This window comes from Pogoniulus pusillus, chromosome 21 (assembly GCF_015220805.1).
Source record: "Pogoniulus pusillus isolate bPogPus1 chromosome 21, bPogPus1.pri, whole genome shotgun sequence".
NCBI classification, from domain to species: Eukaryota; Metazoa; Chordata; class Aves; order Piciformes; family Lybiidae; genus Pogoniulus; species Pogoniulus pusillus.
This window is the reverse complement of record NC_087284.1, coordinates 20,175,715-20,202,064: the sequence shown is the minus strand read 5'-3', so window position 1 is coordinate 20,202,064 and position 26,350 is coordinate 20,175,715. Positions and strand designations below refer to the sequence as shown.

The 26,350-nt window shown below is 42.4% G+C and overlaps 1 protein-coding gene across 1 annotated transcript in view; it reads right to left on the bottom strand.

Annotated features, from left to right (window-relative positions):
* CDH18 (cadherin 18) overlaps nucleotides 1-24,671 on the bottom strand; it is a 200,383-nt gene extending 175,712 nt beyond the window's left edge. Inside the window, exon 1 of the mRNA XM_064161190.1 lies at nucleotides 24,649-24,671. The gene's annotated coding sequence lies outside the window, so the exon portion shown is untranslated. The remainder of the gene's footprint in view (nucleotides 1-24,648) is intronic.
* Between the last annotated feature and the right edge of the window lie 1,679 nt (nucleotides 24,672-26,350).

The window sequence follows — 26,350 nt, the reverse complement described above, 5'->3', positions numbered from 1 at the left end:
CCCCCACCTGGCTACAGCCTCCCTTCAGGTAGTTGTAGACAGCAATGAGGTCCCCCTTGAGCCTCCTCTTCTCCAGGCTAAACAACCCCAGGTAAAATCACAAATGTACAGCTAAGTACGTTCTATTAAACGACTAATACACAATAAACAGTTTATACTTTCAAAAAAGAAACCCTTTATGTAAAATCATGAATGCACAGCTAAGTACCTTCTATTAAATTACTAATACACAATAAAACAGTATATACTTTCAAAAAAGAAACCCTTCAGGTAAAATCATAAATGTACAGCTAAGTACATTTTATTGACTGACCAATACACAATAAAACAGTGTATACTTTCAAAAAATAAACCTTTTAGGTAATAGAATCATAAATGTACAGCTAAGTACATTCTGTTAAATGACTAAAGGCCTATTTAATAATACAGGGCTAAGGACTTAATTCAAATGGCACCAGAAGTGATGTGAGATCTTACTTTTCTTCGTTCCTTGCTGTCCTGATGATGACAGTTATCTTCAGGAGCTTCAGGTCAAGTATCTTTCTAACTGGATTTTTAAAGCTTAATGCTAACTTGCTAATCTTCCAGTTTGTCTTGCTGGGGGTCACCCAGTTTTGTGCAGGGATCGGTATGATGAGTTTTGACACCAATATGATGTGTGTCGAGCCTTTATTGCAGCTAAAAGCAAGGCTTATATAGACAGCCAATACAATGTGTGTAATTCTGATAGGTTACACAGCAGAGTATGGGCTGACCACATGCCCAGAGGCAAACCTGACTGACTGCCCCCCTTAGTCCCCTCACATAGCCAACTTTGCAGCTTCTCTGCCAGCTTTCTCAAGGTTCTTTTCCCTGCAGCTGCACTCCTTATCTCTGTGTCCTAATGTTACCCTATTTCAGATCACTCAGCACTGCCCAAACTTTGTCTAATTGCTAGTATTTCAATGACCTTTCTTTCTCTTACTTTGCAGATGAACAACTGACAGCTACACACAGAGAAAATAATCCCTTCACGTAGCAAGCAGACAAATCTGCCTACATACAGAGTATTACAATAAAAGAATTAAAAGGTTAAGATACAGTTGTCAAAATTATTTTTAAAAGAGGCAAGAGAGAATTATTAGAAAAAGAGCTAAGGGACATTCCAGCAGTGCCAGAAACTCAAGCTGACTTCAGTAGGGACTGCCACCATCCAGCTCTACTTAAAACCAGGCAAAATAAAGTTTAATACAATTCATTCTAGAAGGCTACAGAAAACAGACATCACACTTTCATCAGAGGAAAATGCTAATGTATCTTCCTTAACAACTGAAGAGTCATCTGAAAGGGCATATTCAGACTGTAAGCATGCACATCCACTGGTTGCTCTTTCCTTACTTAGGTCTGCAGCAGCTTCAGCAGGTCCTCAGAGGTCTTTGCCTAGTCTAATCTTTGTGGCAGGTTTCATTTTAAAGCCCAGGAATAGTGCTGACTGGCAGCAAAGTCTGTCACCACACACTGTTCTTTTCAGATCATCTTGGCTTTTGCTTTCCCTGGTGGCCTTCAGGGTAAACAGCCTCACTGATCTTTCTGTTACAAAGCCATAAGAGAGAAGCCACATCAGAAAACTTCACAAAGGCCAAGCTGTTTACAGGTAAGCTACTGCTTCTTAGCTTTAACAATTTAACCTTCACTGGATTTGCCAGCAATCTAGGCACCTATAATGCATTTATTAGCTTCCCATAAATTCATCTAGGGAGGCCATTTACAAAGTAATTGTCGTCCCTCATCAAAGAACATCCTGCAACAATTAAAGCCCATGTTCTTTAGTGACAGTTCTTTCCAAAATGTGAAACTCTCATCCACTATCTAACGTTGCTTTGACTTCTCTTCCTCTTTAAAGGCACTTTTGTCATCCTTCATGCAGCTCAGCTGATAATATTTATGATCAGGGGGTTGTTATGGCCAAAGAGCATGACCTGGCACTTGGCCTTGTTAAGCCTCATGCAGTTGAGCTCAGCCCATCACTCCAGCCTATCCAAATCCCTCTGCAGAGCCTTCCTACCCTCCAGCAGATTGACAGTTCTGCTTGATTTGGTGTTATCTGCAAACTTGCTGAGGGTGTCTTTGATCCACTCACCCAGGGCATTGATGAGGAGATTAAACAAGCTTGGCCCCAAAACTAAGCCCTGAGGGACTCCACTTGTGACCGGTCGCCAACTGGATTTAACCCCATTGAGCACAACTCTCTGGGCTCAGCTACCCATTATTCTATTCTATCTATATACCATGATACTCAATTGCCAGGGAAAAATTACAACTCAACACTTGAGCATCGAAATCCTAATTCTTATAAAAGCTTCTTAAATAACACTTGTTTGATAATCACAGAATCATAGAATCGACCAGGTTGGAAGAGACCTCCAAGATCATCCAGTCCAAACTAACACGCAGCCCCAGCCAGTCAACTAAACCATGGCACCAAATGCCTCATCCAGCCCTTTCTTGAACACCTCCAGGGATGGCGACTCCACCACCTCCCGGGGCAGCCCATTCCAATGCCAATCACTCTCTATAGGAAGAACTTCCTCCTAACATCCAGCCTATACTTCCCCCGGCACAACTTGAGACTGTGTCCCCTTGTTCTGTTGCTGGCTGTCTGGCAGAAGAGACCAACTCCCACCTGCCTACAACCTCCCTTTTTGTGAGGCTATTGGTTACTATTGTCACAGAGCAAAGTTTAGGATGAGATGTGCTGTCCAACCATTTTCATTGCTCCTCTAATGGACCAATGTTGAGAAAAATAACTTCAGTTTTTAAAACCCCTTGAAATACAAGCTTTGGAATTCACTGTTATCTGCAAAGCATACATTTGTTATACACACACACACACTAAAGGAACACTGGATTTAGATCACTAGATTTAAAAGCTAGTTTGTCATCGACTAGCATGAAACCTGCAGGCAGAGCTGAGTCACAATGAGCACTCTTATCTCTGCAGCTGTTTGGAAACTCTAAGCACATCTACACAATTAGACTGGCAGGATGGCAACATTTCTCTTTACTCTGGAAAAGCAAATGTGGTTTTGGCACTTTATTCTGCTGCTGACAAAATTCAATTGTTTCTGCATTAGACTGCAACAAAGAGATTGAAGGGACATCTACTGTCATTCAGTCTATGGAGTGTGCTTTTGAATTAAAATGTTCTCCTGGTTTAATGATGCTCGACTGGCTGTGTGTCTGCTCAGTACATATACTGCTTTCTATGTGACACAATGAAAGCAGAAATCTTAGCCTGTGACAAATTTATTAGGCATTAATATACTTAATGTCTTCAAATGTGAGGAAGGTTGTGGTGGTTTGGCCCTGGTTGGGGACCAGATGCTCACCAAAGCCACTCTATCACTCCCCTTCTTAGATGGATAGGGTCTTGAGAGGGAAAATATAACAAGCAGTAGGTGGGTCAAGATAGAAGCAGTTTGATAAGGCAAAAGCAAATACAAAGGCCACATGCTGAAGCAAGAGCAAACAAAAATATTTGTGGTGGATTAGGAGTTTTCCCACACACAAATAAGCTGTGGCCTGCACTCTGGTGCTGCAGGAATAGAGAAGAGCACGTTATCAATATCATTTATGCACTACCACTTGGCTGCCTTTGACTGCAGTTAGTGTTGAAGGCCTCATATGGCACAACAGCACTCATCTCTGGTGCAACTTCATTCAGGCTATGGTAGTCTATTGTCAGTCTATTTTTTATTAGGGTTGCATGATGGACAATTAATGTTGCCACTGACTTGTCATTTAGTTTTGCTGTACAAATGGATTTTCAGGATGTTTCAAGTGTCCTGGAGAAAATACAGAATGCATCCCTTTGATTTTATTTGAATTGATGTGTTGTTCTAAACAGGAGGAACGACATCTGGATGAGGCACTCGGTGCCATGGTCTAGTTGACTGGACAGGGCTGGGTGCTAGGTTGGACTGGATGATCTTGGAGGTCTCTTCCAACTGGGTTGATTCTATGATTCTATGATCTGTTTAAGATGGGTGAGGAGAAGTTAAATAGCTGGGCTAAGAACACCTGAGTTATGAAGCAGGGACAATACACAGCATTGAAAACCTGAATTATGGAGTAGGGATAATACATAAGCATTGAAATTTTGGGGTTCAGTTTCAATTTAAGAACACATGAATAAAAGTATGTCTCATTTGATAGTGCTGCCAAGACATAGGAGACCTCTGGTACACAGCCACACAACTGAAGTCATCGATTACAGAGATTAATGGCAAGTGCTTTATGGCAATCTGAACTGTTGTTTCATTTTCAGGAAGCCAACTTAAATTGATCTTCTGCTCTTCACTTTGCCTGCTTTTAACTTCCTTGTAAATGGTTCACAGCAAGAGAGAATCACCTCTAAGCTATCTTGTCCTCCCAGTAATTTTATTCCCTTATTTATTGCAGTTTGTTAACTGCCTTAGTAATCTGTTTCTCCTGCTCTCTTCGATCCTCCTTATTCGTCCACAGATTTCTGTGATGCTTCATTTGATACCCATGTGCAACCTGATGGTTCAAGCTTTTTGTCTCCTACTCCTGGAATTAAACTTGCCCCTCCTGAACTGTATTTCTCATGTCAGATCTCTATGAAAATTACCATATCAGGATTATCTACATGCTACAGAATAAACCACAGAAAATGGAAAAATACAGTGACCTAGACTAATTCATGCCTCCAAAAAGAAGCATAGTTAGGGCTGGGTGCTGGGTTGGACTGGATGATGTTGGAGGTCTCTTCCAATGATTGATTCTATAACTCTATGACTTTGAGGTGAAAATGCTTTGCAATTGTGTTAGTTTGAGACTAGCTGGAATATTTTGGTGAGAAGAATTAGATTATAGGCTGTGAAAAGCAAACAATGGTGATGTCTGCTGCACTCATAGGCTTGCTGAGATGTATGAAAACAAGAACACAAATCATAGATAACACAGTGGCTCTCTGTTGAAGCTGGTGTCTGCACTTTTCTCCATAACCTGCTTTCTGTGTAACTAATCCTTCTGCTTTCTAACCCCCCTGGCTGACCCTTCAGACTCACCTTGCACGTAAGGCAAAGTCTGGAATAAAGTAGAGGGATGAAAAGGAGGTGGCAGAGTGGTTGGGAGCCCCTCCTGGCAACTCTGGTTTCTAGGAGGGCTGTTGTGTTTCTGTATCACTTTTAACTTGTATATTTCTGTGTATAGCTGTAAATATTGTCAATATCTGCTTGTCTATCATGCTAAACTGTAAGTATAAAGCTTCATTTCTTAATTTCCATCCAGCTGAGTCTAGTCTGGGTGATTTCATAAGTGGGGGGTGGGATGGGGGATGGGTAACACCCAAACCATCACAGGCCATTTATTTGCTTTAATTTATGCTTTTTCACTTGTCTTAGTTTTAGCTGTACAGCATGGCATAAACCCACTCTTCAGGTACCTCCTTATTTAAACCTTTCTCTTCTCTGTGGGTCCTAGGGTGTCCAGATTATGTGATTCACATGGTGCATTACAAAGCTTCAATGTTCACATTTACATTAAGAGATAAAGATGGGAATGAAATGCAGGAATCATAGAATCATAGAATCAACCATGTTGGAAGACACCTCCAAGATCATCCAGTCCAATCTATTACCAAGCCCTGTCCAATCAACCAGATCATAGCACTAAGTGCCTCATCCAGGCTTTCCTTGAACACCTCCAGGAACAGCGACTCCACCACCTCCTTGGGCAGCCTATTCCAATGCCAATCACTCTCTCTGTGAAGAACTTCCTCCTAACATCCAGCCTGTACCTCCCCAAACTTGAGACTATGTCCCTTTGTTCTGTTGCTGGTTGCCTGGGAGAAGAGACCAACTCCACCTGGCTACAGCCTCCTTTCAGGTAGTTGTAGACAGCAATGAGATCCCCCTGCACAACTTGAGGCTGTGTAATGTATGAATGCATCTATTTCCTGTGTAGAGACAAACCTGTTGAAACACATGTTTGTTTTTTTTTCCAGTCAGGGTGACTTTAAATGTTGTGACCAGGATATATTCCCCTTCCACATGATCCTCCAGGAAACAAACCTCAGTGTGGTGTGAGAAATACACATAGGAAAGTACATACTATGCACACTAAGCAAGGAGAGGAATAAGAACGCATTGTCAGGGATGGACTGAAGAAAATAAAAGCCTTCATTTAAAAGGCACAGAACATTTGTCTCACTCATAAAAAAACCAAACTTACAAGAAAATGTATATGCAAAAAAAAGCTTTTCCTGTCTACTTTCTAGCTGGCTTTCCCTTTAATCCTCTGAATCCAGTAAAACTGATACAGAGTGTGCCTTAAGAAAGGAGGGAAACAAAGATGGAACTCTCTTTCTTGCATAACAACATAAAACCTCACTGTTTAACATAGCTTCGGGACAATGGTTTCTCACCTATTACAGATTACACAGGTCACAGTGAATTTCATTAGCCCTTTGGCATAAATATCACTTACTGCCTCTCCAGTAGTCATGCATTCTAGCATCTAGCAACTGCCTGATATGGAATGTTCATATTCAGACACTTGTGTAACATATCAGAAATTCCTGCTTTCTTTTTCCCTTTTTTTTTTTCTTGGCAGTGAAGATGAGAGTAAGCCAAAACAACACCTGAAGACAATTGCCAGACACTCCATAAAATTGCATTTCTTTATCTGATTTCTTCATAAGGGAGGTGATTCTCCCCCTTTACTCTGTTCTTGTCAGACCCCAACTGTACTGTGTACAGTTCTGGAGCATCTCATTGTCAGAGCGAGTTCTGAGGAAGGGCATAAAGATGCTCAGAGGGCTGGAGCACCTCTGCTATGAGGACAGGCTACAAGAGTTTGGGATCTTCAGCTAAGAGAAGAGAAGGCCTTGAGGAGACCTTGTAGTGACATTCCAGTATCTGAAGAGGGCCTACAAGAAGGCTGGACAGAAACTATTGGACAAGGTCTTGTAATGACAGGATGAGTCGTAATGGGTTTAAACTGAAAGAAGGGAGAGTTAAACTAGATGTTAGGAAGAAGTTCTTCACAGTGAACACAGCACAGGTTGCCCAGGGAGGTTGTGGATGCTCCCTCCTTGGAGGTGTTCAAGGCCAGGTTGGATGAAGCCTTGAGTGACCTATTCTAGTGAGAGGTGTCCCTGACTATGGCAAGGGGTTGGAACTGGATGATCCTTGGGGTCCCTTCTAACCTAAACCATTCTACTATTCTATGATGACCTTGAAGGGAACTGACTTTATGTTTCAGGCTGTAATGGTCTAATCAGTTAGCTGTGAATCATTTTAGGGTTATCAGATTAGAAGATTTCATACAGCATTTATTATTGCTTTGCATTACATCTATAATATACATCAGAAGAATACAGATGCATCCTGTATGTGTGAAGATACAAACCCATAAACATATGCTACAAGAAATAACCTGCCAATTTGTAGCTCTGATTGTGTACAATCTTATGGACACTGTTGGAGACAACTGTATGTTAGACTAACTACAGACCAGTCACAAATCAGATTCCAGCTCCTCCTCTTGGTCCTAAAAGATCAAGGCAGAGGGAACAGCTAGTTCAAGCATCTAAATGGTGGAATAGGGTGGAACAGGTATGGTTTAAAATCCATCAGGGAAAAAGAGTGAAATGTTTTTTCACAGTTTACTGAGTTCTTAAATCCTAAAATGAAATAAAAAGAACCCTGGAGTGACTTTTAAAATATTTTGTTTACATATCAAATTCACCAAGATCTTTAAACAGTGGAAGGCAAGACATAAGCATGCCCTGAAAGTAATTAACACATTAAGGGATACATTACTGCAATGAGTATAGGATAATTAAGCTTCTGAATTAAACACTTCATAAATGACCACAGCAATGATGGTGATTCCTTCACAGTAGTACCTTCTTTGGCAGTGACACAGATTTGGACTGACACAAACAGCATTAAATTACAGTATTCCTTAAGTAAATTTGGCATTGGTGACCAAAGAGATTAGCCACTGCTGGCCTTAGGCTAGAGGAGATGAATATGGGCCTATCAGTTTTGATACTGCAAAGGTCTGTTACTTCTAAAGTGAAATGCTATTTCTAGGTCGCTCTGTGACACATAAAGCAGTCATTGAATCTAGTAGTGGAATCCCTGTAAAAGGCTGTGTTACATGAAAATGTGCTGTTTATTTGTGATGTTGTTTGCTTGCTTTGATTTGGGACTATTTGTTTAAAACATTGAAGGGAGATCTTAAAGTTTTACTTCACTGAGATTGGAGTGGAGACTGGGACAGCTATTACTGACACTGCATACATGACCTGAACATAGAATCATAGAATCAACCAGGTTGGAAGAGACCTCCAAGCTCATCCAGTCCAACCTAGCACCCAGCCCTATCCAGTCAACCAGACCATGGCACTAAGTGCCTCATCCAGGCTTTTCTTGAACACCTCCAGGGACGGTGCCTCCACCACCTCCCTGGGCAGCCCATATGCCAATTCAGAGCCAGACCAATGAGAGGAAGAAAAAGTGGCAAAAGATTTGCTTAGCCAGGAGTTAAGTGTTTATGGGAAGTTTTGGTTATGTTGTTCATATGTGGATGTTTGGGATTATGATGGTTGTAGTAACTGTGGTAGCAGTTTGTTAAGCACACTGGACACACACGTGTTCAGTACTGGAACTGTGCACATCTACAGAGGCATTTTTTTCTGTTCTAGCATCACTGTTTCTTTACCTTCCCATATAGAAACTGTAGAAGATAATAAAATAACTGTGACTTCTCACCCTTAGAAATACATTTTTTTTCTCTTCTGCACAGAGATATGAAGCAGGCAACAAAAATCCACTTATGTAGCTGGCACAATAAAAACCACATTGTCTGGAATCTCTATACACTAAAGGTATCAAACTTTAATTTTCCTTTTATCACTTGGAAATAGAAAAAAGGACTGCTAGCCAAAACATAAAATTTGTTGTCTCATATGGTCTAGGTTTTAAACTGAACAACATCCTTCACAGATGAAGCTCTTATTTACTCAGAAAATAATAATTACAATCTGCAATACTCTTTCAAGTACATGCTTGTGCCAGTTTGAAGCTAGCTAGAATGTTTTGGTGAGAAGGATTAGGTAACAGTGCTGATGTCTACTTCACTCATAGGCTTGCTGAGAGGTATAAACAAGAACCCAAACATACATAAGGCACTTCTTCTTCTTCATGGGGCATTGCCTGAGCTGCATCTCTCTCTAGCCTCTCTGCAGTCTCTCTGATTAATCCACTTTGCTTCCTAACCTCCTGGCTGAACCTCCATTCTTCCTTGGGAATGGGGTAAGGTTGAGAGGGGCGTGGAAGGAAGGTGGAAGGGCAGTTGGGAGCCCCTTCTGGGGACCCAGGTTTCTGGGAGGGCTGTTGTGTTTCTGTATTACCTTTTAACTTGTATATTCCTGTCTATAGCTGTATATACTGTAAATATCTGCATGTATATCAAGCTAAGCTGTAAATATAAGCTTCATTCAAATTTCCAGAGCTGGCTGAGTCTGGGTGATTTCCAAAGAGTATTGTGAGGCAGGGAACAGCCAAACCATCACAATGCTTTGTCTCATCTGCTTGGAATAATGAAATTATATAGAAATCTCTTCAGAAAATGTCCTTTTTCTGTTTAAACTGCTGATCTATAATGAAGTATAGAGGGCTTGAGCATATGGGTAAAGTAAGGAAAGTGTTGTAAAGAAACAAAGCAGTGTAATTTCTGGAGGGATCAAGAAAAGCCTGGCTGAGGCACTCAGTGCCATGGTCTGGTTGACTGGCTAGGGCTGGGTGCTAGGTTGGACTGGATGATCTTGGAGGTCTCTTCCAACCTGCTTGATTCTATGATTCTATGATTCTATGAAATGGAGACACTCAAGCATAAAATATGACTACACACTGAAGTTGTCAATAAAACAAATACATTAGAGATATCACTATTTGTTACATTTCTGCAGTCACAAGTCCTGATGCTGTAGGAAACTAAAGATGTATTTTTTAAAAGTGGCTTAAGAAGTATTTGAGGACATGAATTGTAGAATAGAATCATAGAATAGAATCATAGAATCAACGAGGTTGGAAGAGACCTCCAAGATCATCCAGTCCAACCTAGCACCCAGCCCTAGCCAGTCAACCAGACCATGGCACTAAGTGCCTCATCCAGGCTTTTCCTGAATACCTCATCCAGGCTTTTCCTGAATACCTCCAGGGACAGCAACTCCACCACCTCCCTGAGCAGCCCATTCCAATGCCAATCACTCTCATCTAAGAAGTGCCATAACCAAAGTTAAAATTCTAAAGTAACATCAAATCTAAAGTTCTGGACACATCACTGCTGGAGCAGAGAGAGAACTGTGCACCCCTAAAATCACAGAACCTTTGCAGAGACACTGGAAAGTGGATCCTGTAAAAGCAACAGCAAATTAACAGTTCAGGCACAGCAGCATGCTTGTACTGTGGGCAGTAAGGGAGGGATAACAATATAAGGAGAAAGAATTAGCTGCACAGTGACCTGAAACAGCATTTTGGCAAATGTCAAGGAGAAGTTTCAGCAAGGTAGCACATGATTGGAGCCATCAAAGAGGAAAAGATGTGTGACATATGGAGGAGTACAAACAGGGCACCTTGTCAAGTAGCATCGTGTTATGCTTAAGTAACTGCAGTAAGTAGCAGACCATGCTCTGTAACAAAGACTCAGTTCTGGTGTCCTTACCTTGTATGTAAGAGAATCTTGCTTCATTTGTAGGCAAAGCACAGGCTGTTGTTTCACACACTCTCTTGAAAAGCTTCTAACTGTCATATCCCACAGAGGAAAAATCTAGGCAGCAGGGAGGGAGAAAACTTCTCCTAAATCTCTTTATCACAAGTAAAAAAGTTACTTCCTCTTCTCCACTTATTTTGGATTTGATGAAAAATAATGAGAATAATCAAGTATGCATATAGATATGTCTCAACTGATCAGTCTGAATAGTAAGAGTGGTGTTTGGAGGTCTGAGGTGCTTTGTAATAAATGCTAAATGTTTACAACATGGAAAGCCCTAAGTAAAATTCTCTTGCTATTAAAAGTTTTCTTCATCTAGGGAATCTTGCTCTATTCCCATTGTGCTGATGTCTTGATAGGATGTTCTGTGCTTTCTGTCCCTCCCCATCATATCTGGTACTGCAGTAAGTAAATTACATTCTTGGTATTTCACTCTAGCTCTCATCTTCTGCAAACCTTAGGGCTTTTGAATTTTTTCCATGGGATGTACTATAATTCATATCCAATTTACTCAAAGCTCACAAATCCCACTATCTACAGCCTCTGCTTTTCACAGTACTGCAGTACTGCCTCCCAGTTCTCATGCTCCATGTTTTTTCCAAAATAAAGTGATGAGGAATGCTGATGAGAGGCCAGTGTTTGTCAGCTCTCTTCCTAAAAACATGCTAGAATGAAGGCAAGCTCAGCAACAGGAGACTACTTCTCAGTTTTAGAGTCTAGATAGAATCATAGAGTCACAGAATCAACCAGGTTGGAAGAAACCTCCAAGATCATCCACTCCAACCTAGCACCCAGCCCTAGCCAGTCAACTACACCATGGCACTAAGTGCCTCATCCAGCCTTTTCTTGAGGACCTCCAGGGATGGTGACTCCACCACCTCCCTGGGCAGCCCATTCCAATGCCAATCACTCTCTCTGCCAACAACTTCCTCCTAACATCCAGCCTAGACCTCCCCCGGCTCAACTTGAGACTGTGTCCCCTTGTTCTGTTGCTGGGTGCCTGGGAGAAGAGACCAACCCCCACCTGGCTACAACCTCCCTTCAGGTAGTTGTAGACAGCAATGAGACACAAGATCTGTAAATGCAACACTGTAAAGCAGTCACACTCTCTTCTTTCACAAACTTCTGTGAAAATGAAGAGGCATTTATTTTTATATGATAACTCTAATATTAATAAACCATTCATGATAAATACAGGAAAGAAGTGTAATTACCTGGTATCTAAATCTGTCAGGACAGTTGATGTTGATTTTTTTCCTAAATGCAATTGTCTCTTATACTTGTGTTGCAACCAAACCTCAAAGGAAAGATTCATGGTAGGCTCTTTAGTGATACTTAAGAGCAAGGTGAGGCAAACTGACACCAAAATAGCTAGAATGATAGGCAATTTTTTTATTACACATTGTGCAGATCACTTTCATCATACAGTAGTTCTTAATGTAGGCAAGGTGGTTATTTAGTGCATGAGAGAGGAGAGAGCAAGGAGAGGCATGAAGAGCCCCTCAGCAAGCCTATGAGTGAAGTAGACATCACCCTTGTTTCTCTTTCAAAGCCTCTAATCTAGTTCTTCTCAACAAAACATTCCAGTTAGCTTCAAACTAGCACAGGGAGACCTGGAGTTCATGATGGCTTGGGATCCAGCCTGCAATGGTGATTGTCTTTGTGGTGTTTTGGAGACATGTATGGGAGCAAGCATCCCCCTTGCTCTGGGGAGAGGAAGCTGGAGACTGGGAGCTCCTGTTGATGTGCACCTCCCAATAGCGACAGCAGCTCGAGATGTTTTTCCCTTGCACAGCTTTGGTACCCCTGCCTCTTATAAACAAAAAAGAGGGAATTGTCCAGATACACCACACAGAGAGATTCAGCCTAGAAAAGGCCAACAGATTTGTTAGTGTAAGGAAAGGATGTGTTTGTATTTTGATGCCTACGGGTCCTTGGTGGAGGCCAGCTCGTTGTGTCCAACCTGCTTTTGGAAGTGAGCAGGAGAAGTCTTGCCTGGATGGCCATGCAGACACTGTGGTGAGGAATTGAGACATATTTTGGAATATAGATGTTGTTAACCTTGTTGACACCAAGCATGTCTATGATTATAACCTATAAGCATAAACAAACATGAGGAAGTGTGCATGAGAAGGATAATAGCTGCATTAATTCTAATGCTAGGGGTTGTTTTTGCACAAGCTTTAGCCACACTTAATGAATTAGGTTAGTGTGACAAGCAAATGCTACTTCACAAGCCTCCAGCAATCTATTTTCCAGTAAGACATGCTACATGGCAAAGTAGAGCTGCTATCGACCTTTTGTTATTAGCTCAAGGGCTGGATGCACTCATTGGTAAAGTTGGGAATAGTTGTTTTATTAATCCTCTGTATAGTAATGCTTAAAGTGCCATGTTTGTTATCCCTTTTACAACAGGCCCTGCGAGGGATGATAAACACTGCATTCATAGTTTAAAGCCAAAAAGGAGGAAGTTCTTCACAGAGAGAGTGATTTCCCATTGGAATGGGCTGCCCAGGGAGGTGGTGGAGGCACTGTCCCTGCAGGTCTTCAGGAAAAGATTGGATGAGGCTCTCAGTGCCATGGTGTAGTTGACTGGCTAGGGCTGGGTGCTAGGTTGGACTGGATGATCTTGGAGGTCTCTTCCAACCTGGTTGATTCTATGATTCTATGTTGCTAAGGGGAAATTGTGAGAAAGCAAGAAGGAGAAATGGAAGAAGGAAAATAATGAGCTGTGCAGAGAATGAACAGCCTTGGTTCCCAGGGCTGTCTCCCATGTAGGAGAGAAGAGAAGGCTAAGAGGTTGGGCCAGCTAAGATAAGAGGCCAGGAGGCCCAGAGGAAGGTCTGTTAGAAACAGGGCTGTACTGTTGTGCTTGGGGAATTATAAGGTGGATGTTAGGAGGAAGTTGTTGGCAGAGAGAGTGATTGGCATTGGAATGGGCTGCCCAGGGAGGTAGTGGAGTCACCATGCCTGAAGGTGTTCAAGAAAAGACTGGATGAGGCACTTAGTGCCATGGTCTCCTAACCAGTCCTCAATACCCCTGGCCTCAAAGCCTCCCTCCCCCCATACCTCCCTACCCAAGCCTGCATAATGCAGTAAAAAAAATAGGTCTGCCAAAGCTGGGCCAGACTGCAAACCTCTCCCACAAGAGATAAGGTCCATCTGGAAGCAGAGAGAAGGAGAAAAAACCAGGGGAGATTAGACAGAAATGTCTATTTATACAGGAGAGATTCAGAAATAACAAGATTATGTTTTCAGTTTCCACCTCCCTGCACTTCTCTGACATTTGGAGGACTCTCAACTCCATGGTTAAGACATCCCAGTTGTGTTTAACACAATACAAAGCTCTGCTCACTTTCAGATCTATCAGGATGCACACAAGCCAACCTTGTTCCAAAAAACCCCATGTAGACAAAACTACTGAGACATCATGGCACAGAAATCATAGTTGATCTCTCAAGCTCAGTGGTACAGCTTCAGTTATCTTCCAGAGAACAGAAGCTGAAGCAAACATGGTAGTTTCTTCCACTGAGCCAATGTGCATGAATTACAAGTGTACCTGGACAAAGACTGTGATATAACTGTTATCTTATGAATCCTTTTCCTAAGCCACTCTATCTGCATTTAGAGTTTCACACTGCTAACAATATGATGGGCCAGGATTTTGAGAACTTGGTTGGTTATAAAGTAAGAATTCCTCACCACAGAAGGCAAGGATGCTCCAGACAAAAGGGAACTTCATGCTCTGCTAGTAGCTAAACTAAACTCTGCCAAACTTTTGATCATGTAATAAAGTCTTATATTGTTACCAAAGCTCATTAAACTGAACCTCCTACAGAGAGAAAATTCTGGGTATGTTGGCATAAATGCAGAGGTTTTAAACCCTACTTCTCTGAAGACTTTCAAAACCTGCCTGGGTGTGTTCCTGCATGGCCTGCTGTAGACAATCCTGCTTTGGCAGGGTGGTTGGACTTGATCTCTGGAGATCCTTTCCAACCCCTAACATCCTGTGATTTTTCTTGCAGTGTCCAAAATTACTTTTGAAGCACTTATTGATTAGAAAAAAACAAAACAAAACACAAAAAAAAACCCCAAAAAATAAACCAAAAAACCCTCCAGGAAACCATACAAAAAAATCCCCAAACCTAAAACCAGTAACAAGAGAAAACAACTCCAAATAAGCAAACAAAACATATAACACAGAGCAGAAAGCCACTGCAGGCTCAGCAGAACAGCTAATTTTCTTTCCCTTCCCTATGTAAGTCATGCATCCTTTCAGAATAATGGTGCACCTGGAGCTGCTAGCATCAGGACACACTGTTAACCACTGCCAATTATCTCCATTTTCACTAGGAGAATGGGAGTTGCAAGCAGCTTGCACTGCAAAAAAACAGAAAAGGAACTTTAAATTAGACTCAAGCTGCACTGCAGTAGACAGAAGCTGCTGCCCTAACAATCTTATTAAATACTAGCATGTATTGGAGTCCTCACCACCCATTCTCTTCCACAACACAAACAGCCCAGCAGTCCCTGGTTGCCATGGAAACCACAGGATGACTCTCATCACGTGCTCCCATTTCAAATTCTGCTGCAGCACTGAATTATTTCCACTGCACAGCAGTGCACACTTATTACCAAAGAATTCTGCAACTGCTTCAGTACCATTGCAAGGTCACAAAAATAAGGAAACTTGCAGCAACAACAACAAAAAAATCTGTGCAATCTACAAACGTCTGCCTCACAGATATCAACATTGGAAACAAAGTCCTATGGCAAGTTCCCCCAACATTATAGGTGAAAAAAAAAAAGTGCCATTAATTTTCTATGAGGAAAGCAAAGCTATTCTCAGCTGTTGAATATATACGGTTTTATGGGTGGGCAGAGGCCAATGGGATGAGATTGAACAAGGTCAAGTGCAGGATTCTGCACTTTGGCCACAACTACCCCAAGCAGTGCTTCAGGCTGGGGACAGAGTGGCTGAGAGCAGCCAGGAAGAAAGGGACCTGGGGGTACTGATAGATAGTAGCTGAAGATGAGCCAGCAGTGTGCCCAGGTGGCCAAGAGAGCCAGTGGCATCCTGGCCTGCATCAGGAGCAGTCTGTCACATTCTTAAAAACACTATGCCAAGAAACAAGACTGATTTCAAAAGATGGGAATGGTCAGAACATACATCTATGATTTTTACCTCAGCCAAGAGATAGTCAGGAATCTGCAGGTTTTTTCTTTCTTCCCAAAATCCACATCCTCACAGTAGGGTTTCTAGAGCACTATCATTACACAATAGAGAGCAAATATTGTCTTCTCCCTTAAATCACTCAGCTGTGAGACAATGTGAAGGAAGCAAACTGCAGCTTCTCTCTCAAAGGAAGAGCATGTTTCCTAACAATGCTAACTGCACAGCACAAGTGTTGCACAGCAACCGTCCTGCTATGAACATGAGTCACTGTGGAAGATGCCAAGCAGAACAGACTAAGAGTGCTTCGAGTTACACTGACTCCTGGCACTCAGAGCTGCAACACAACTTGACCATTATGCTCATAGACAGAGTTAATCTTCTCTCTTGGCTCTTGGGCTCGGGGCTCTTTTCCTGTTCCCTCACCTCTCTGACTGCTCCACATGGAATACTGACTTCAACTGCACACATGAGATCATGCAAGTTTTCTATCTGGGGGAAGAGATGAAGTTGGAGTTGGTCCAAACAGAATTCTTTACTACTTAGGGCGTATGTGTCCAGAGAAGGCTGACAAAGCTGGTGAGGGGCCTGGAGCACAAACCAAGTGAGGAGAGGCTGAGGGAGCTGGGGTTAATTAGCCTGGAGAAAAGGAGGCTCAGGGAGGGACCTTATTGCTGTCTACAACTACCTGAAGGGAGGTTGTAGCCAGGTGGGGGGTTGGGCTCTTCTCCCAGGCAACCAGCAATAGAACAAGGGGACACAGTCTCAAGTTTTGCCAGGGGAGGTCTAGGATGGATGTTGGGAGGAAGTTGTTGGCAGAGAGAGTGATTGGCATTGGAATGGGCTGCCCAGGGAGGTGGTGGAGTCACTGTCTCTGGAGGTGTTCAAGCAAAGCCTGGCTGAGGCACTTAGTGCCATGGTCTAGCTGATTGTACAAGGCTGGGTGCTAGGTTGGAGTGGATGATCTTGGAGGTCTCTTCCATCCTGGTTGATTCTATGATTCTATAATTCTACATAGGTCAATTGCATTCAGTTCAAATACCACAAGTTCCATTAGCCCAAAGCCCTCATGAAAGAAATCAGAATTTATACACCCTCTGTTTGTTTCTCCCCTCATCAAGAAACCATCTAAGTATGGCATTCACTGTGTAGTCTTTGATCACAGGATAACAGGAGCTACACACTGTGCAAAGAAAAAGCATTGCAAACCACCAGGGTGCTGTCTTCCTTGGCACTTTGATCATGTTGATAGATTTCAAAATTAGAAAACATATGTCTAGAAAAAGCCATCACCAAACACATTTAACTAACTTCATTAGTCAAATAATGACTGTTTAAGGAAAGCCATTAGAAACAAAAGAGCAATGGACAAGAAACCATTCTAACAGTTATAAAAGCTTGGAAAGGCCACAGCAAATTCATGTTTGCTTGATTGTTGGTTCGGGGGCTTCCACTGAATTTGTTTGGTCAGATTTTACTTGTCCTTTACTTAATAAGTGCATTATCTGAGTATTTTGGTATGCTTTGTTTCTGTTCATGGTTCAATTTAATGGATAAGATGTATTGCTGCTGTGGTGGTTGTGGTTTGGGTGTTCCCTGCCCCCCCCCCACACACACACTTTGGAAATCACCCAGACTAGACTCAGCTGGCTCTGGAAATATGAATGAAGCTTATATTTACAGCTAGCACAATATACAAGCAGATATTTACAGTATATACAGTTATAGACAGAAATAGACAAGGTAAAAAGGTAATACAGGAACACAACAGCCCTCCCAGAAACCTGAGTCCCCAGGAGGGGCTCTCAACCACTCCTTCGCCTTCCCCCTACCCCTCTCAACCTTACCCCATTCCCAAGGAAGAATGGAGGTTCAGCCAGGGGGACCAGGAAGCAAAGTAGATAAGTCCAAATTGGAGGGTGAGGTTAGAGAGATGCAGCTCAGCCAGGAGCCCAAATGAGAGTGATTATCTAATGTTTTTATTACTTGTTCCTATACATCTCAGCAAGCCTATGAGCGAAGTAGACATCACCACTGTTTTCTTTCCACAGCCTGTGATCTAATTCTTCTCACCAAAACATTGTAACCTGCTTCAAACTAGCACAGCTGCCCAGGAAGGAATGAGCTTTAACAGTATACTCAAACACTAATTAAGATTCTTTTTCACATAGACATTGTTGTTCCTGACGAGTTTTCTTTTATCTACTTCAAACAGAAAGCCAAAAAGCAAGACCACATAGATTCCTCTTTTCAAAGCTAATGAACTCAAGAATCCTACTGTGCACATATGCTATACTACATCAGATCAGATCTAAATATATTAGGCACTTGTAATTGTATTAACACCACCTTGCTCATTACCAGGTAATCCAGAAACACAGCAGTTCAAACAGATTTGTATGTATAGTGGAAGTGTAGACTAGATACTTTGTAAGTGTCCATAAGATAAAGGGAGAAAAACTGCTTGGCAATAAAATCATCGTTAGAATGTGAGACTTTGCTCAACACTTCAAAATCAGATCAGAAAATACCTTGTGCACCTTTAGATTTGTGATACAGCTTAAAAACTGAATCTCATAAATCTGATATTTTTGGGCTTTCCTTTAGCAAAGGAATCGTTAAATGAAAATTTGATACAGTAAAGTTTGGAGACTGTGATGGTTTGGGTGTTCCCTGCCCCTCTCAGTCTTCTCAAGACTAAGCATCCCCAGGTCTCTCAGTCTCTCTTTGCAGAAGAGATGCTCAAGTCCTCTAATCATCCTCTTGGCTCTCCTAGAATAAACTATTACAATGTCCTGTGTCCTCCCCCAAGACTTCCTAGTCTCTCTGGAGGACTTGTCTCTATAGTTATACCAATTAATTCGTAAGTTCCTTAACCTACAACAGCTACAATCCAAACTACAAGCCTCATGATATTTTGCTCCAGCCAGTACTTCCATTAAAGCTGGCATGGCATTAGCATGGTACTGAATATTTAATGAGCAAATTCAACTGAACCCATGACATGAGTTTTTTATGGAGCTGGCCACCTCACTTACCTTGCTTACAGTGAGACCTTTATCAGCTTTTTCATCAGAGTGGCAGGAAAGCAGCCAGGAAGAAAAAGACCTGGGGGGTACTGGTAGATAGTAGGCTAAAGATGAGCCAGCAGTGTGCACAGGTAGCCAAGAGAGCCAATGGCATCCTGGCCTGGAACAGGAACAGTATGGCCAGTAGGACAAGGGAGGTTATTCTTGCCCTGTACTCAACATTGGCCAGGCCACACCCTGAGTGCTGTGTCCAGTTCTGGGCCCCTCAATTCAAGAGAGATGTTGAGGTGCTGGAAGGTGTCCAGAGAAGGGTGACAAAGCTGGTGAGGGGCCTGGAACACAAACTCTATGAGGTGGGGGTTGGTCTCTTCTGCCAGGCAACCAACAACAGAACAAGGGGACACAGTCTCAAGTTGTGCTGGAGAAAGTATAGGCTGGATGTTAGGAGGAAGTTCTTCACAGAGAGAGTGATTGGCACTGGAATGGGCTGCCCAGGGAGGTGGTGGAGTCACTGTCCCTGGAGGTGTTCAAGAAAAGACTAGGTGAGGCACTTAGTGCCATGGTCTAGTTGATTGTACAGGGCTGGGTGCTAGATTGGACTGGATGACCTTGGAGGTCTCTTCCAACCTGGTTGATTCTATAATTCTATGATCACAATGTAGTAGGAAGAAGTCTGAATCACCTTTGCACTGTTCAGTTAGTAATATGGTGCCAAGGACATACTCTGTATTTTGTGGAATGTGCAGTAAATGATACAGTGTCAGGAATTAGAAGTTATTATGTGTGGGGTACAAAAAAAGAGGTCACTTTTGCTATTGAAAAGTTTTTGCCCTTAATAACAAATACCAGTATTTAGCACTAACAGCTCATAGGCTTCAATCTGTCTTAGATGAGTCTATTAAAGGATTTCTTTGTGTAACTGATGCTAAACAAAGGCTGCATTAAAATTACTTTGAAGCAAGAAGCAGAAGTCAGCATTTCCAAAAGTAATCTCCAGCGTTTAATTTGTGCAGTTATTTCTTTTAGACTACTATTTTATCCCCCCTTTCATATTGAATCAATACTTTTAAATAAAGCTAATTCAGCTCTTACACATTATCACCTTGGATAATTCAACAGCAAAAAAATGCAAGTTACACATTCAGCGTTAAAAGTGCATTTTCAAAACATACAAAAGCTAAAGGTCAACCTTTTGGTTTTCATCAAGCTGTAGGGATGAATGCATATGTGCTAAATATAGCATCTTATACAGAATAATGACAGAAGAATCACTGTTGCATGAAGCCACAATCTGTAGAGTTAATCACAATCATGAATCACTCCACCACATTATTTATTTGGTTTTGTTCTTTTCATAGATTCATAGAATCAACCAGGTTGGAAGAGACCTCCAAGATCAGCCAGTCCAAACTAGCACCCAGCCCTAGCCAGTCAACCAGACCATGGCACTAAGTGCCTCATCCAGGCTTTGCTTGAACACCTCCAGGGACAGCAACTCCACCACCTCCCTGAGCAGCTCATTCTGATGCCAATCACTCTCTCTAGCAAGAACTTCCTCCTAACATCCAGCCTATACTTCCCCCAGCACAACTCCAGACTGTGTCCCCTTGTTCTGTTGCTGGTTGCCTGGCAGAAGAGACCAACCCCCACCTGGCTACAACCTCCCTTCAGGTAGTTGTAGACAGCAATGAGGTCTGCCCTGAGCCTCCTCTTCTCCAGGCTGCACACCCCCAGCTCCCTCAGCCTCTCCTCACAGGGTTTGTGTTCCAGCCCCTCACCAGCTTCATTGCCCTTCTCTGGACACGTTCCAGCACCTTCCACCTTTGGAAGACAAAAATACTCTTCCTATTTTGTTTAGTATATTAATTAAATTCAAACTACCATCACATCTTTTGCTGTTCTGGATAGAAAAGTTAAATATTTGGCTTTGTTTGAGGACAATATCTTACCAGCTTGGAGTTTCAGAAGATAAAAGACCTTCTCAGCTCAAGATTTCTGGTGTACAGCCAGACTGAACCAGCTAGCATACATATGTATCATTATTCAGTACTTCTCAAGTAAGACTGGTGGTGAATATCCAGGTCATAACAAAAAGATGTCCCAGTAGACAAACACATTAACTTCCTGGATATTCTTATGAAAAGCAGCAGGGCAGAAGGAAGAGTGAAAACAGAAGTTGCCACATTCTCCTTGAGAGAGGTGAACCGCCTGTACAGAGACACTGAATTGTCATTCCTCTGGCATCCTGTTTTGTGAATAACAAAAGGCATAAGCTGCATGTTACCTTCTCATGGGAAAAAAATGTCCTCAAATTTGCAGCTCCTCATCTCTACCAATAACCTTCATTTCTGCAACTGAAAGCCAAGAGCATATGCTTACTTTTAAAACGTATGTGGCATTCTATATAGTAAGATTTGTCCTTCTATTAGTATTCATAATAAAAAAAATATATAATTTACTGTTGCAATACTGGTGCAGGTTTTAAAAGACATTTTCTTCTCACTTTAACTTTTATAAGTTTTTATGTGGCACACAATGGAGCCTTCAAAAGAGAAAGAGCAGGGATATTTTTTTAAATCCATGATGACCATTACTTGCATCACACCAACAGTGACAATCACAAGCTTCAGATGTGCTTTTAAATACCTTTGGAAGAGATCCAGAGGGGAGAATGGTGTGCTTGTAGTCTTGTTTGTTGGGTTTTGTTTGTTTATTTGGATAGACTAGAATCATAGAATCAAAGGATCATAGAATCATAGAATCAGTCAAGGTTGGAAGGGACCAAAAGGATCATCTAGTTCCAAACCTCCTGCCATGGGCAGAGACACCCTACGCTAGATCAGGCTGGCCAGAGACAGTCTGCTTTTTTCCCAGTTAATACAGAACTAAACCTTCTGGATACATTTCATAAGAGAGGAGAAAACCTTTAAATAGAATCATAGAATCATAGAATCAACCAGGTTGGAAGGGACCTCCAACATCATCCAGTCCAACCTAGCACCCAGCCCTAGCCAGTCAACCAGACCATGGCACTAAGTGCCTCAGCCAGGCTTTGCTTGAACACCTCCAGGGATGGCGACTCCACCACCTCCCTGGGCAGCCCATTCCAATGGCAAATCACTCTCTCTGGGAAGAACTTCCTCCTAACATCCAGCCTATACTCATAAACTGTTCACAATGACTCCACCACCTCCCTGAGCATCCAGACATATGAATGATTACTTGCAAACATTATAGAAAAGCATGAAATAGGAAACTAAATCATTAGGGAGGTGGTGGAGTCATTGTGAAACTTTGAAATTGTTGATGAGGATCAATTGTGCATGTAAAAAACAGTGGAGATATTATCCATAGAGAAAGTATAAAGAGATAAATCAGCACTCAAGCTATAGTAAAGTAAGCCTCTGGTTCATGCTTGTGAGATTGCTTCTTGTTTTGCCACTGTTTATTCATACAGTACATCACAGAGTGTGAAGCTTTCTCTTAAAGCCATGCATACTTCCTTCATATTGTCACTTAGACACCTCTTCAAAGGAATGGTCTTTTGGGGGGGGGGGTGGGGGGGGGGAAGAATAGGAAAAAACAACCCCCTCAAAATCTCTACAAGTCAAAGGTTCCCAGCTTTGTAATGTCTTTTACAAATGATGCACAAACAATTTGGTTGCTGCAAGGATTTCACTTTACATTCTGAATTTTGAGATATAATTTACTATTTGATTATAGTGCTTTATAGATTATGGAAAATTATTTTGGCATAGGAAGGGAAGCAAGTGCTTCAAGTATTTGGGATATTTCTCAGTTGGGTGAAATGTATCACAGTATCACAGTATCACCAAGGTTGGAAGAGACCTCATAGATCATCAAGTCCAACCCTTTACCACAGAGCTCAAGGCTAGACCATGGCACCAAGTGCCACGTCCAATCCTGCCTTGAACAGCTCCAGGGACGGCGACTCCACCACCTCCCCGGGCAGCCCATTCCAGTGTCTAATGACTCTCTCAGTGAAGAACTTTCTCCTCACCTCAAGCCTAAATTTCCCCTGGCGTAGCTTGAGGCTGTGTCCTCTTGTTCTGGTGCTGACCACCTGAGAGAAGAGAGCAACCTCCTCCTGGCCACAACCACCCCTCAGGTAGTTGTAGACAGCAATGAGGTCTCCCCTGAGCCTCCTCTTCTCCAGGCTAACCAATCCCAGCTCCCTCAGCCTCTCCTCGTAGGGCTGTGCTCAAGGCCTCTCCCCAGCCTCGTCGCCCTTCTCTGGACACGCTCAAGCATCTCAATGTCCCTCCTAAACTGGGGGGCCCAGAACTGAATGCAGTACTCAAGGTGTGGTCTAACCAGTGCAGAGTACAGGGGCAGAATGACCTCCCTGCTTCTACTGGTCACACCATTCTTGATGCAGGCCAGGATGCCATTGGCTCTCCTGGCCACCTGGGCACACTGCTGGCTCATGTTCAGGTGGGTATCAATCAGCACCCCCAGATCCCTCTGTGTTTGGCTGCTCTCCAGCCACTCAGACTGGAGAGTGTCACAGTTAGGTGCATAGGCTCTCAGCAATAGCTTACCACAGGCAGTTTCTTAACTGGAGCGAGCATTAGAAAGTTGTATTTGGCTCTGTGCAAATCTGCTGCTGCCTCTACTTCACTTAGAAGGAGAAATCACATGTATGATTTGTTCCTTCCAGTATGGAGTATGCAGCAGAGCGAGCAATCTGCTGAGGAAGGTGGGGTAGATTGTCACAGCTGGAGGGAATGTGTTTCTAATAAAGTGGCAGATCTGCATTTTCAGCATTATACCCCCATGGCCTGTAAACCCTGAGTCAATCAACTTCCTGGCTTGCTATGTAACCAAAAGTTGGGTTCTTTCAGTTTTAGCCTACCACATTCAAAATCACAGTAACCTATCACAACCTATAACCTGTTGTGGCAAGACCATTTCCAGCACAGCTGAAGGAAATACATAGAAAATGTAGGTAGAACCAGGCAGATAGGAGACAGTAGTGTCAATGTCACGTCAAAAAAAAGGCAATCAATCCATGACATGTCTGCTTCAAACATGCACCACAGAACGATAGAAGGCTTCAGGTTTCATATTGCAGGTAGTAAGTGTCAATCTTCACTTTACTGGCAGAATGTTTGCAGTAACTACTGTATCTATAAAAAAAAAGGCAGTCTAATGCCATATTATTTACTGCAAATCATGTCTGTGCAGCAGAGGTAAGCTTTCAGTAAAAAGATGGATCCTGCTTCAAACTACTGACAAGCACTCAGAAAACCTCCAGGTAAATGTACTCTGTAACTGGCTTCACAACATGTACAGTAATGAACTGATCATTTCAGAGAGCTTGTGTGCTATTACTGCAGACTGCTTAGCATGTGTGGGACAACCTGTACTAAAGCTTTACACAAGTAATTATAAATCATCTCTTCATTCCCACTTACTTGAAAGGTTAATCATAACAAATACAATACTCAAATCATGTCCTGTTCCTAAGTGCCTTTGAATATACATAATATTTGATGCCCATCATCTGTGAGTGAAAGCAATTTAAGTGCAATGAATGCATTCTGTAAACAGATGCCAAACCTTGTGTTTTACATGCAAGATGCAAAAGGAATAATTTCTCTTTTAGATGCTCAGAAAAACAAAGGAACATTTCCTTACCTGGAATATCAAATCAATACCATCAGGACAATTTTGGCTAAGAGTCAGGATGAATTTTTGTCTTCTGGAATAAACCTTTCTTCAGAGATGCAGAGCTTCAGAGATGTTATATTATAAGTAAAATGCACTATTCCACCATCCAGTGTGTTATCTGGCTCAGACACAGTATCCTCTTGCAAATGAAAAAAGGTAGCTCAGCTGGTTGTCCACTGAAGGAGCTTGATTTCAGTGCTATCAGGCACCAGCAATCACACATGGATGCTGTATTGTGACTCTCCTTCTACTGCGTGCTTTCTGTCGTTCGTTCTCCCTCTCTCACACAGTGATGCTCACTAAGCTGTGAGCCTGAGCTCATTCTGCTGCTGTATAATCAATCTAACCTGTCTGAATCTAATAGGCCTCTATTTAACCAGCCAATCAATAGCACAGATTCTGCTTCTCCTCCCCAGGCTCTTTTCCAGGAGTGGTACAAACAGGAAGAGTTTGGCCAGCAGTTTACTCAAGTGGGTTTTTTAATTATTTTATCTCCCTTAAAGAAAAATGCTTCAGCCAAACCCAAGTTCAAAGCTGTCTTCCTTTCTGCAGGTGTTTTTTTTTTTCATGAGTTACATAAAAAAATATGCTGCACTGCACTAGCATTCTGAATACTTTGAAATGTTCACTTATGATACGTGCTTTAGAATAAACACACAATAAACACCCCCCCCCCAAAAAAAAAGCCCCACCCAAACCAAACAAAAACCCAGAAAGAAAATATTCATATGACTCCCCCACCCTCTCAATCTAGAAATGAACCTTGATGTTCTGAAAAATCCCATAGCAGGTTTAGTAACTTAGACCTGTTCATAGCAAGTCTGGAAATTAAGCATAAAGAGGCAGCACAGACTTGTGCTTCTAGCCCCTGCTGTCTTCAACCACCTCCTTTACTGCAGTGCTTATCTTTCAGCTGAGATAAAATATTTGTTTAGAAACAGATTCACATGATAAAATATTTGTTTAGAAACAGATTCACATGAGACTGGTTCTTCTTCTTAATCAGTGATCAGAAGAAACTGAAACATGGAGTTAGCAACAAATGGCTGCTGCACTGTAGAAGCATGCCCTGCCTTCTACTGTGCTGTGTTTGTGTTCTCCATCTATGCAAGCAATAGGTCCCAGGTCTCTCTTCATAGAGCAGATGCTGAAGTCCCCACATCAACCTCATGGCTCTCCACTGTCAGGACCCTGCCTGTCTTGAACTGGGGAGCCCAGAACTGGACACAGTATTCCAGGTGTGGTCCAGGGGAAGAAGAACCTCCCTAGATCTGCTGGATGCACCTCAAGATGACACTGGCTCTCTTGACCACAAGGGCACATTGCTGGCCCACAGAGAACTTAGTGTCCACCAGGACTCCAAGGTCTTTCTCCATGGAGCTGCTTTCCAGCAGGGCAGCCCCCAGCCTGTACTGGTGCCTGTTATTATTCCTTCCCAGATATAGGGTGCAGCAATTATTGAACTTCATATGGTTAGCCTTCATCCATCACTCCAGCCTGTCCAGACCTTGCTGGATGGTAGCACAGCCTGATGGGGTGTCAGCCATGCTGGCCAGTTTTGTATCCACCTGTGCACACTGCTGGCTCATCTTCAGCCTACTATCTACCAGTACCCCCAGGTCCCTTTCTTCCTGGCTGCTCTTCAGCCACTCTGTCCCCAGCCTGTAGT